The sequence below is a fragment of the Fulvia fulva genome, chromosome 2, assembly GCF_020509005.1.
Source record: "Fulvia fulva chromosome 2, complete sequence".
Lineage (NCBI taxonomy): Eukaryota > Fungi > Ascomycota > Dothideomycetes > Mycosphaerellales > Mycosphaerellaceae > Fulvia > Fulvia fulva.
This window is the reverse complement of record NC_063013.1, coordinates 2,195,092-2,208,904: the sequence shown is the minus strand read 5'-3', so window position 1 is coordinate 2,208,904 and position 13,813 is coordinate 2,195,092.

Genomic DNA, 13,813 nt, shown 5'->3' with positions numbered 1-13,813 from the left:
TATCCTCTTCGTCCTTAAACGTCGTATAGAACTATAGTTAGGGTATGTACTTAGGTAACAATAGCGTAGGAGCGGTGACTTCGTCGGGGTCATCTTCTACTATCGGCGGTCGATAATTGCCTAATAGTGCTAGCGTAGCTAGATAGTTAATAGACTATACTATTAGGTACTTATTAGACCTCTAGTTTGCCTTATAGGTACGGCAATTCAAATGATTTATTATTATAATGCCCTTCTCCTATTATATCTCTAGTTCGTAGTCTACGAACTAACTAGAGCCGAGCACAATGTTATACTCTAGTAATTCTACTAGATAGTAGCTAAGGATTTTAACGTAGCCGCCGATATTAAAAGGAAAGTACGTAGACTCGGTAATAAGCTCGTTAGCGGAGCCGCTATTAGCTAGTCCTAATTAAAGAGGTTCTTCCTAGAGTCGAGGAAGATTATATATACGAGCGTATATAGAATTTATATACTAAGAGGTAGTACTATAATTAAGGAAGACAAGAGCTTAATTACTATCTATACTACTAGGCATTATAAGGTAAGGGGACACTCTCGGCCTTAGTGCCCCTCGTATAATAGGCGGTATTGGAGAGCTTACTAATATACGTAAAGCGTACTCTAGTCCTTATATTACCGTATCTCGCTATGTTTCCTTCTTAGTATTATGTTCGTAAGTAGGACTAACGGTTATCGTACTTAAGCGTTAGTCTAGCCATTTCCCTATTACTAAGGGTTAGCCGGTATCTATATTATAGAGCTAGTATTCGCGCGCGGTAGAGGGCGCTTATACTACTTAATAGGGTAGTCTAGCGAGTATAAGTTATAGTCTATACGGCAGTAGCGGACATAACCGCCTACTACGATAATACTAGCCTTTTCCTTAGGCTCGAGCTTCTTAAGTTCCTTAAATTCGCGCGGCATCTAAGCGTATAGCTTAAGGCCTAAACCTTAGGCTACGCCGGGCGCGGTAGGTATAGTACCGTTACTACCGCTAGTACTACGAGGTGGTCGTAGTGTAGCTAGGGTCTTTGACTTTAGGCGCTCGAACTTGGCTTCGAGCTTATAGTATAGGTCGACTAAGGCTTCGCGGTCCTTAGTCTCTATAGGTAGTGCCTCTATATATTTATAGTTAAGCTTACCCTCGAGTAGGCGGTAATTAGTCTTAGCTAATAGGTCGTACAAGTTACGCTATTCGTCGTACTTAGCGATAAAGATAGAAAATGACTCGTTCTTCCCCTACTATAAGACCTAGAGCTTCTAGAAGGCCTTGCCTACGACGTCCTTCTTACTATACCGATCGATAAGGAATTAGATTATCCTATTAATAGACTTAAAGGGGTTAACGTAATTACGCTTAGTACGCTTAGAGGGTACTCGCGGATTATATAGCTAGTACGGGTACCCGTCGAGGTAGTTAAGGATATAGCGTAGTCCGTCCTCGATAGTCTAGAACTATATTACGGACAGCTTGATCTCTAGCTAATCGAGCTAACGGTCAAAGTTTATATTCTTGTTATCCAACTTGCTTTCTAGGTCCTTAACTAACTTATTAGTATATATAATATTAACGGAGGGTTCGATAGTAGTAAACTAGCTAACGGCGGTATTGCTAGTTACCCTAGAAGCACTACTAGGTATGCCCTAGCGTTCTCGTCGTAAGGAGTTACGGCGTAGGTAACGGCGTAGTCGACTATTATCTCTACCCTTATCGTTATTAGAGTTGTCTCCGTCGTTATCGCTACTACCTCTACTACCTCCTCGTCGGGTGCCTCTACCTATACGGTCCTACTAAGTAGGAGGCGTAGGTAATCGTAAAACACCGTTACGACGAGGGGAGTAGACGCGGACCTAACGACTACGGTTATTATTATTATTACCGTTAGTACCGCTAGTATCGCTAGTACCGTTCGTGTCCTTAGCTACTAGCTAAGCCTTTAGCTCTACTACCTCCTTATTTAGAGCCTAATTACGCTTAGATAGGGCTTTAATGTCCTTAGGTAATATGCCTACCTACGACTCCTCGACCTATCCTAAGAGCGTATCGTTATCCTATCGGAGGCGCTAATTAGCTTCCTTAAGGTCTTATATCTAACTCTTATACTTCTAGTATTTATTAAAGTAGAATATAAAGAGGCCCTTAACATCCTTATCCTTTTCGAGTTGACTAAGACTCTCGGATATAATATTACGTTCCTTCTTTATATCGGCGTACTTACGCTATATAACCTTATTAGCCTTCTTTAGGGACTCGACCTAGTTAAAAAGTGTAATAAAGTCTAACTATATCTAGCGAACGAGGTGAAATATAATCTCCGGGTATACTATAGTACGAGTCGCGAACTCGGCTAGGCTCTTAATAGTAGTATACTCTAAGGCAATTACCTACTCCTTAGGTTAGCGTATATTATTAGTTTTACTACTGTTACGAGGCTATAGTACGAGAGTGTAGGGGTGTAATATTAACAAAGTCGAAAGCTAAAGAGAGAAGTAGGTTCTAAGGTCGAGGCCTATACTTAAGGGCCGAGGTATTACGGGTCGGCTTCGGGCCGGGCGTCTAGACAAGGACTCTATACGGCTTACTTAAAGCCAATACCTTGAAGATACTCTATAGGTAGAACTGTATCGAGATACTATTAAGAAGGACTTCAAGTAAGTCATTTGAAGCTCTACTAGGAGAGACAGACCTATGTCCTAGCCCCGAGACCTTATACCGCTCCTTCTTTACTTTACTAAGTAGGCCTTAGTATCTATACCTACGAACTTTCCTATTCTATACTAGAAGCCTTAGTAGGATCTAAGCCACTACTTTAGAACATACACACCTTGTTTCATTACATCCAATTTATTATAGATTCATACTAAGAGAAGACAGAGGAGAAGGGAGGCAAAATCCTAATTCTTAGGAGGGACAATTAGAAGAGATGGTTCAACCTTTAGAGATATAAGATAGAGAGCTAATTAGCATTCTTTATAATTAATGACCTAATAGAAGTGTCTTTTAATAACATCAAGGGCAAGACTCTAAAACTCTAAGAAGAGGCTATAACTAAAGAGATCCTTAATACGCTAATATAGACAAGACACAATGTAGTATATAACTTCAGTATCCTTAGTAGGATTATAGAAGAAGATGAATTTGAGCTTAAGGGCTTATATAAATCTAGAAGAGCTACTAAGAAGTAGGTGTATCTCTAGAACAAGTATAGCTAGGTACTACGAACCTATACACATGAGCTTACAAAGCAATTTGTGACCTTTGAGATGAGTAAAGAGTTCACTATTAGATCTGTATAGACACACCTAGTATCTCTTAGAAAAAGGATTGCTGATATTAACCTAGAGGGTCAGCATTATAGGGAAGCTAATGTGAGGATGACCTAGCTCTTAAGCTCACTACTACCTAACTACTATATAGCCAGGGATACTATCATAGCTCAGCCAAAGATGGATCATGAAAGGACCTTAAAGATCCTTGAAGCTCAAGAAGCCAGGTTGGATCCCTCTAAGGCTGAGTATGGCATGGCAGCCACCTGGGTCAAGCCCTCAGGTCTAGCAAGACCACTCTCCTGCCTTCTCTGTGAGAAGGATCATCTGATCAAGGACTGCCCTAGTTTGCCTGAGGCAAGAAAGGTCCTTAGATCTCATTCCCAACCACCATCTTCCCAGAATACAACACATATCAAGAAGAAGAGAACTCCACCACCCACTTCAAGGAGGACACCAAGAGAGAAGTCCTCTACGGAAGAACTCAAGAAAATGGTGAAGAAACTCAGCTCTGACATGCTGTCACTCCAGAAGAACCAGGCCCAGTCTTATACCTCTAAAGCAAAGAAGACTGGAAAAGGTTTCTCCGCCCAAGAGTCACCATGCAGCTCATCCCCAGAGACAATGTCTGATGATGATGAGTATGATGAAGTGGCTCACTCAACTGCAGAAGTCCAAGGCAAGTTCCCCTCGTCAGAGTGGTTACTTGACTCCTGTGCTTCATCCTATATGACTGACCAAAGCTGCCTCTTTAGATCTATGACTCCCTTGACAAGGAAGAAATGGATCAAAGTGGGAGGTGGGTTTTTATTGGCCACTCATATTGGGAATGCAGAGATGAGTGGGAGAGCTGGCAGAAAAGTTGTTTTGGAAGATGTCCTGCTTGTACCCGAGCTAGGAGTGAACCTGGTTTCATGGAACCAGTTTAGCAAGCAGTTTGGTGTGCAACCTCCATCATTTTCTCTTGTTTCCCCCTCTGGTGAGACTGTTGTCCAGACAAAGCTCCTTGGGGGGGTTCCATTCATTGATGAGATTTCTCCTCTCCTACAAGAACGGGCACATTACTCATCATGTGCACCACCAATGGAGAATGCCTTTGTGACTGCTCAATCAGAGACCGACCTGAAGCAGTGGGAGCTCTGGCATAGAAGATTTGCACACTTTGGGAAGAATTTGCTCCAGAATCTTCACAAGGTAACAGACTTGAAAGAACCCATTCCTATCCCTAAGGATGGCTTTCACCAGTGCAGAGTATGCTCAATAGCAAAGATGAAGAAGTACAAAGGCAAAGTTACAGAGAGAAGACCTGAAAGACTTGCCCTTGTATCTATTGACATATGTGGCCCACTACCAATCTCAAGACTAGGATTCAAATACTGGCTTGAGATTGTTGACAACTTCTCTAGGAAGAAGTGGACCTTTCCTCTTAGGAAAAGAGAAGATGCTCCAGTTGCTCTCCAGAACTGGAAGATCAAAGCAGAGAGGAAATCATCAGCGCAGCTGAAAGCAGTAAGACTTGACAATGCAAAAGAACTTATTGCATTAGTGAAGCAGTGGGAGAAGGATTTGGGGATTGGGCTCGAGCCGACTGAGGCATACAACTCTCTACAGAATGGACCAGTTGAGAGGTCAATACAAACCTCAGAGGACTCTATAAGGGCAATGCTTGAAGAGGCTAAAATGCCGGTTGAATTTTGGCCTGAAGCACTAGAGGCCCAAACTTATATAAGGAACAAACTGCCAAATGGCCCAGATTACAATGGGTTCAAGGTTTCACCAGATGAGGCTTTTGATGGTATCAAACCGACCATCAACCATTTGAAAGTTTGGGGATGCAAAGCTGTTGTCTATATGGACACAAGATCCCAACCTCAATGGGCAAGAAGTGACAAGCTAATGAATAGGGGTAAAGAAGCAGTGTTTATTGGGTATGTTGAAAACACAGCTAAAGCCTAGCTCTTTTGGGAACCAGACATGAGAGCTGTTAAACAACACACACATGCAGACTTCTTTGAGGACCAGCCTGGAGGTGATATGGGTCTCAATGTTCCAACATTGAATCTACCAAGCAGTGCACCAGCTAGGAAGCCCTTAGGAAGGCCGAGGAAGAACGTATCCTTAGGACAATCTACCTACCATCCAGGCGTCCATCAGAGCCCCCCCGAAATAGATCAGCCAATTGAGAGCCCTAAAGTCGCTCAGCCGAGAAAGCTGTTTGTGCAACTTCCCCAGCCTCCGGAGAACGTAGGGGAATTTCAGAAAATCGATCAGCCAATTGAGAGAAGCTCCCTAGATCCCCAGGAAATAGACGTTACTAGGTCACAAGTGACGGTCCCTAAATCATCCCTTGGAAAGAGAAAGGCTGACTATGATGTTGAGGGCTATGACATAAAACAGAAAGCCCCAAAATCTATAGTCCCTAAGCCCGAACTAACCACTGAAGTGGGAGAAGCAATGGACCTCTCAGAGAACCTTGCTGCTTTTCACTAAGCTTTCTTTGTAGCCATACAATCAGTGGACAGTTCAATACTATAGGATAGCGAATTCCTGGAAGAAGTTGAGGAAATGGCCTTTGCAGCAACTATAGAAGCTATTATATACAAGCAAGAGGTCCCAATTCCAAAATCCTACAAGGATGCTATGAATGACAAGAAATGGGGACATCTTTGGAAGGAAGCAATCCAAAAGGAACTAGATGCTCTACAGAGTAACAACACCTAGGAAAATTCTGTTCCACCAAAAGGAGCAAATCTGGTTACATCAAGATAAGTCTTTGATATTAAGAGAAGCATTAGTAGAGCTATTGAAAAGTTTAAGGCTAGACTAGTTGTAAGGGGCTTCTTACAGAAGTTTGGTGTTGACTTTATGGAGACATTTGCACCTACAGTAAGACAGGACACCCTTAGGGTGTTTATGGCTATTGTGTATAAGAAGGATCTTCATCTTCACCAAGTGGATGTGAACAATGCATTCATAGAAAGCACCCTCTATGAAGACATCTTCATGTTACCACCACTAGGAGTTGAGCTTCCACCAAACATGGTGTTCAAAATCCTCAAAAGCTTGTATAGACTTAAGCAAGCAGCTAGAGATTGGAATCAACTCTGTGTGTTAAAGCTCAGAGAGATTGGATTCACACAGTCAGAAGTGGATCTATGCGTACTTATCTATAAGAAGAGGGAGATCATAATCCTTATACATGTGGATGACATTCCAATTGCTGCACCAAAGTTGACAGATATTCTCTAGTTCAAAAGAGAACTTAGCAAGATCTTCAAGATCAAAGATCTAGGTGAACCTGAAAAGATCCTTAGCATGAGAGTCATAAGGGACAGGAAGAGAGGAATCCTGAAACTTGACTAAGGACACTTTGTTAGGGACAGCCTAGCCAAGATGGGAATGAATTATAAGAAGGCAGCACCTACACACTCACCTATAGACAGCTATGAGGCCCTCGAACCTTCAAGCCACATAGATGAGAGGTGTGACAAGGCAGAGTACTAGAGTATCAATAGTACTTGGATATGGCTAGCAACAATCACAAGGCTAGACATTGCTTTTGCCCTAGGAAGGATAAGCTCATTTGTGAGTGACCCATCCACCTACCACATGAAGGCTTTGAAGAAGATCACTAGGTACCTAAGATCATACCCTGATCTAGGACTTCAGTTCTCAAAGTCTAGAAAAGGACACCTTATTGGATACTGTGATTCTGATTATGCAATGGACAAAGCAGACAGAGTCTCAATCCTTGGGTATGTCTTCTTCCTCTGTGGGGCACCAGTTTCTTAGATAAGCAAGAAGCAAAAGTCTGTAGCAACATCCATAATGGAGGCTGAATACATAGCTATGAATGCATGTGCGAAGTAGTCCCAATTCCTAGCTTCACTGCTAAGGGAAATGGATTGTCTAGAGTTAGTAGGAGACTGTTCCTATCAACCAGGAATCACTAGAAACTAGGAGACTGTATCAAATTTGAGACCAGTCCAATTAAGAGGTGACAATCAAGCTGCCCTCACCCTAGTGAAAGATGCACATGTTCATAACAAGTCGAAGCACATTGACATTGCCTATAACGCTGTTAGGAAACTTTGGTGGAGGAGGCTTATTGCTGTTGAGTACACCCCAACCTCTGAGATAGTTGCAGACGGGTTTACAAAACCAAAGACTAGTCCACACTTCTAGAGGTTTGTAAGCCAGCTGAACCTGTCATAAAAAGGTCTAAGTACTATTGACAGGAAGTGAGCAGACTGTAACCTCCTATACGAGATGAGTAGGAGTGTTAAGATGTAGTATCTCAAAGGGAGTCAACAATCAGGAAGTGATCTAGCAGCCTGAGGCATCCACGATAACTCAGCTTATAGGGAGATACCTTCTCTCCCCTTTAGCTTAGATAGACATCCAACACAATCAACACATTAGTTCCTGATATATTGCTACATGCTCGTGCTATTAGTCAGTTAAAGATTGATCTCTTACTCTACTCCGCTACTATCTACCCGTACCTATTTAACAATATTCGCCGAATCTCTCGGTAGATACTATAGTATAGATACCTCTAGTAGTTTAGCCTCGCTAGCGAGACGGAGGAGTAGATAGACAAGAGGCGGAAGCTAGGGGGGTTGTAGATAGGGTAGTTATTAGGGCAGGCCTAGAATACTAGCGTACCCCTAATAAGGGAAATTTAAGACGATAACTAGAGGGAAAAGATAGGCGGGAAGGAGGAGGGGTTTTCACTAATACGGTTTCCCCTCTATATATACGAAAATAAGATAGTATAGCTATATAGGCCAAAGGGCACTATAACAGCTTAATGAAATATCTATCTATCTATTTAAACGACGCTAGGGGTGAAGGCGATAGAGGAGCTAGTAAGCGAACTACGCCGTAACTAGAAGAAGGCACGCTAGGACGATATAAGAGGCTTCCTAATAGCGAACCTACTATAGTATAGAGAACTCGAGACGATAGCTTAGCTAGATCAAGTAGCGGAACAGATTACCTCGGTTATATAATAAGTAGCGGAACAATATAGATAGATAGATAGATTTGTTATTCCCCTGTTCTAGGACCCTATCCGGCCTATATAGGTATATATCTATTGTTATGTACAAAGGGAAACCCGAATAGGTGAAAACCCTTCCCGCCCCCGACTACTCCTTGTCTAGTTTAGCTTTCCCTCTGAACGTACGTAGTCTATGTTACTACCCCGTTAGCCCCCGCTCCTAGCCGGTCTCGTCGCGCTACGTCGTATCCTCTCTTCCTATACTGCTCCTACTAGGCGGTACTGCTCTAGCTAGCCCTTCTCTAGTATCTAGTTCGTAATACGCCGTAGGTCCTTAGCGTTGTTAAGAAGTGCCCTAATCGTCCGGTTCCTCGCCTTTGCTATCTACTCCCCCCTTCCTAGCGACTATCTCGGACAGACGAGGAGTACGTGCCGTACGTTCTAGGAGCGATAGCCGTAGGGGCAGCTAGTATTCGTATATCCTAGAACCTTCCTCTATAATAGGTACCCCTAGAGGCCGATGTGTTCGCTTCGTAGTTAGGTTGCTATACTACTCTATACCCTCGTAAGGCGGTAGTAGATAAGCTTCGGGGGGTGCTTAACCGCGGATTTTGTAGCTAACTATTCCTTAGGTTGTCCCGCTAGCTAAGGGCGTCTACTATGCCCTACAACCTAGTTGTTCCACCTCTCTTTCTATATTTGCTCTATAAACGATTTCTTACCTTCCTATTATATTACTAGCTGTTCGTCCCTTGCCCGGTAGTTCGGCTCGTTTCCGGGTCGAATGCCCCTATACGCTAGTACTGATTCGCGGGCCCTTACGACTATACTAGCGATGACCTTCTATACTAGGTACTGTACCGACTTGCCTAAGTAGGAGGTCCGTAGTCCCTAGATGTATAGGTCGATCGGCGGTATAGCGGTCTCGTACTTAAGTATTCTCGTTAGTATCGACTTATATGCCCCGGTGACCTTCCTTAGGCATTAGTTTTGGATCTTCGCTAGCGGCGCGACGAGTCCCTTCGATAGGTAGGCCCTCTCGCCTAAGGACTACACTTGGCTACTATAGGTAAGGACCGGCCGTATAATAGCCGTATATAGAAGTCGTAACTGCCGGAAGTCCGCCCCCTATATAGACGTAGTAAGCCTCTAGTATAATACTATATTCTGTTCAGCTTTCCGTAATATTACCTATACGTACTTCCTCTACCGTAGCGCCGGGTCTACCTATAGTCCGAGGATCCTAAGCTGATTTGCCGGGTTAGTCGTGTGCCCCTATATCTAGATAGAAGCTTATATATTATAGAACCGTGGCCGGCGCGTAAAGTGTATTAGATTGTACTTTTCTAGGGCAAACCGAGCCCCGTACCTCCTAGCCTAGTCCTCGTAGATCTTATGCTTCTCTTCTAGTAGCCTACAGTTCTCCTTAGTCGAGGAAGACTACGCTAGGATGTTTATGTCGTCTACGAAGCCGCTCGTAGCGGTGTTCTAGGATTCTAGGGCTAGGAGTAGCGTCGCTATAAAGAAGAGGAACAGAATAGGTACTAGCGTTAAGCCTTACGGGATTCTAGTATAGACTACTTAAAATGGGCTTCTATACTAGCCGACTAGGATCGACGTACTACGGTTTTGGAGGTAGGACCGTACGAAGTTGACAAGCCACTTAGGGAGTCCCTTCGACCTTAGGATGTAGAGTAGCCGCGGGTATAACACGTAGTCGAAGGCTCCCGATATGTCTAGGCTAAGTAAGGAAGCTACCTTATCCCTATTCTTATACTAGATGGCCTTTACCTAAGAGGTGATAAGTTCTATCGCGGATAGCGTCGATCGCTATAGGCGCGTACCTATCTAGGTGTCCGGGAGTAGGGAGTGTTCCTCTACCGCCTCGGAGAGTCTCGTTATAACCAGCTTCTTAAGCGCCTTCCTAAGAGTATTAAGGAGCGCAATTAGGCGGTACGACTTCACCTACGTATAGTCTTCCTTCTACGGCTTACGTAGGACCACTGTCGTCGATTGTTTAAAAGCTATCGGGTAGTACCCGGTCTGTAGGCAGGCGTTAAAGATCGCTATAACTACTAGGGCTAGTTGATCTCTACACTTCTTTAGTAGCTCGTTTAGGATCCTATCCGGCCCCGGGGCTTTCTTCGCCGGCAACTTCCTTAGTATAGCGGTAACTTCTCCCTCGGACACCTCCTATTAGACCGCGATACTAGGAGCTAGGGGAGTAGAGCTATTTATGTCGCTTAGATTAGCCTCGACTAGGGGCGGGAAGAACTTGCTAGCTAGTAGACGCGCCTTAGCCTCGGGGTCGCTAACCGGGCTACTAGGCGATTGTAGCGCTAGGATAGAGAAGGAGGGGCCCTGTATAGGGTCCTGTCGGGCCCATTTCGCTAGCTTCTACATCCTCTCTAGCTTGCCGGCGATTTCTTCTACTATAGCCCTCTAGCCGACTGCTTTCTCCCTCCGTATTATAGCTTTCTTCTGTTAGTATGCCTCCCTATATACGTTCTAGGCCTCCTCGCTATAGCTGCTCGTCTATACCCGGCGGGCTCTCCTTACTTCTCTTACTACCGTAGTGTACTCCGGCGTCTAGTATAGTTTAGACTATATCGTTAGTTAGGCAAGCGGAACGTAAAGTGAGGTCGCTTTTCTTATTTCGTCTATCAACCCCTAGACTACTTCGTCTATCTCGTCTTTACTATTGTATTGCTACTACGCGATCTAGACTAGCCTCTTAGAGTCATCGAGGTACGCCTAGATGTTGGCCTAGTAGGCCTTTCCCTAGTTTAGCTTAGGGGTTCTCGCTAGTGTACGTTATATCTATGTCGTAATAGAGGTCCTAACTAGTATATAGTCTAACGACGCCTCGAGTTCATGTTCGATCCTATAGTAGGTTACCGTATAGTAGTAGCTATCTAAGATCTAGGAGAGGTCGATCGTGCCTTAGAGTCCCCCTCTCTTCTAGGTACCTAGGTCCTTCGGGGTATTAAGGGCAATTGCGTTGCTCGCCATCAAGTCGAGTACTTCGTCGGCTATAGGGTACGGCTATATAAGGCTTTCCTAGGAAGGGTGGTGTATATTAAAGTCTCCTACTACGATGTGGTACCCTTGTCTCTTAAGCGTACTGTCTAGGTGTCTGTAGACCCCTAGGTCGCGGCTAGACCTCGAGGCTAGCGGTTATATATATAGGTTGTGTATCTAGGTGCTACCTACGTAGAGGGAGGTAATATCGCCCCCGCCTTCTTCGTCTACGTAGTACACTACCTCCTAGTCGGATTCTAGTATGTCCTTGTTAATATAGAAGCACGTACGGGGTCTGCCGTCGCCTCGTAGGCATGTCGTATAGCCTAGTAACTTGTAGGTCGTTAGTCTCTTATAGTGCGGGTTAATCTATAGCTCCTAGATTATAAGGACGTAGTAGACGCGCGGGTCCGCCTCGTATAGGAAATAGTTCTAGACTATATCCTTACTATAGTTGACGTTATACTAGATAATGCTAAGCGTGTCGAGGCTAGTCATCGGTATCGACAATCATTTCCTCTATATCGTCCTATGTCCTACTGCCCTATACGTCCTAGTCTACGCCTATCGGCTATGTACTAAAGGGGAGCCGGGCCTAGTTAGATTCCCTCGCCGTAGCTAGTAGAGCACGTGGCCTCCCGTACGCCCTAGGTTACGCATCCTTTATATCGTTCTCGGCCCTAGGGCGCTTATGCCCGACCGCCGCTAGTTAGTTCCGGTATAGGCTAGCCTTACGGTCGCCGTAGAATCTTAGGGCGACGGTTCTGTTTGTGATTGCCTTGTTTTTCGCTAGTTTCCGCTATAGGCATTCCGTACTATACGATAGGTAGTGCCCCGGACAGTTCGTATACCGTCTCGTAGTCGATATATAGTCCCTAGACATATAGTCTCCTATACAGTTCGAGCAGGCCTACTTATTTGTATACGTGTAGGTTTGGTGTCTATACTGTTAGTATTTAAAGCATTAGAGGACACGAAAGGATAAGGAGTGCTTTTCTACTATCTTAAGGCTATATTACTAGACTAGGCCTTGTTCTATCGCTAGATCTGCCGCTTTCGCGTCTTATAGCTATACTATTAGCGCCGAGGCCTTCTTGCCTTCTAGCTATTTCCTATAGAGCTAAGTCGCCTTCTGGATTAGAGAGTTAAGAGTAACCGGGTTGTCCTCTTAGAGAGCGCGTAGGTAACCCTAGTTAGTTAGGTCAAACTCCTTAGGTATGTCGTAGACTAGGATCGTAAATTGTTTCGTTAAGACCTTCGCTAATGCCGCAACCTTAGATGCCTACTATAGCTATGCCTCTAGGTGCCTCCTAGTAGTAGTAGAGCTAGTATAGATCTGTAGAGTGCCGTTAGACTATTAGTTCACTACGACTACCCCTAGTTAGTTAATTCGTTAGGCGAGCTCCTTGTTCGATAGCTTCGCAACTTCGGCCTAGTCTTCCTTTACTACAATACGGATCGTAACTATATCGTGCGTTAGGCGGGGGCCTAGTATCGATGCCGCGACCGATGCCTAGCTATAGGGGTGTTAATTCCGGGTGGCCTTACTAATCGCCTAGGACGTCGTCCTTATTTCTTATTGCCCTCGGTAATACGACAGTATAAGCGCCGTACGTAGCTAAGTGATCATTACCTATAGAGACCGGTAAGGGAGCTGATCGTTAGTTTCTATACTTTTTGCGTCCTCTATAAGTTGCTACTAGTTGTCTTAGGGGGGCTTCGCCTATAGGGTCGTAGGCGCCGTTAGTGCCGTAGCCTAGGCTACTATTGCCTAGGAGTTGCCTAATGTAGCTAGGCACCTCCGCGGCGTTTAGAGCTGAAGAAACAGGGTGAAGAGAGCTTCAAGCTGTCTAGATTAAATGAGGTAGAACTCCCTTAGTCCTAGGGGTAGTGGCCTGCTTTGTATATCGTTAGAATAGCCTTGATAAGAGCTTTCGAATGTGTCTTGTTTTGGCGTAGAGATCGATTAGCGCCGTCCCTATGCCTTATTAGTGAACATACGAAGATACTATTGATTTGTACTAGCGGAACAATATACGCCGTTACTCCGGCCCTTAACGTAGTAGAAGGCCTTCTAGACCCCTAAATACTCTACGAAGGTAAAGGAGGCTAGAAGGGCAAGGTAACAGTAGACGAAGGAGCATACCTAAGAGACGTAGGGGTAATACTGTCGCGCGATATAAGAGAAGAAGGCATAGATAAGACGCGGTAAGCTATAGGACTAGAGAGCGACGATCGGGCTCGTTATAGAAAACCCGGAATAGATATAGAGACTAGCTAAATAGGTACGACTACCTAAAGAGTAACGAACCCCTTACTTTTCTCTAATTGTAGACCGCGAAGGGATTACCTATACTATAGCCCGGGGCAAGGCAAAAGTATTAGCCGACCATTTCTTTTCGACGTAAGTAGAGGTAGACCTTACGGATATCGACCCGAGTATATACCCGGAATCCCTAGATATAGATTAGGCGGTTAGCTCTAATATAGTAATAGGAGTTATAAGTAAGCTAAAAG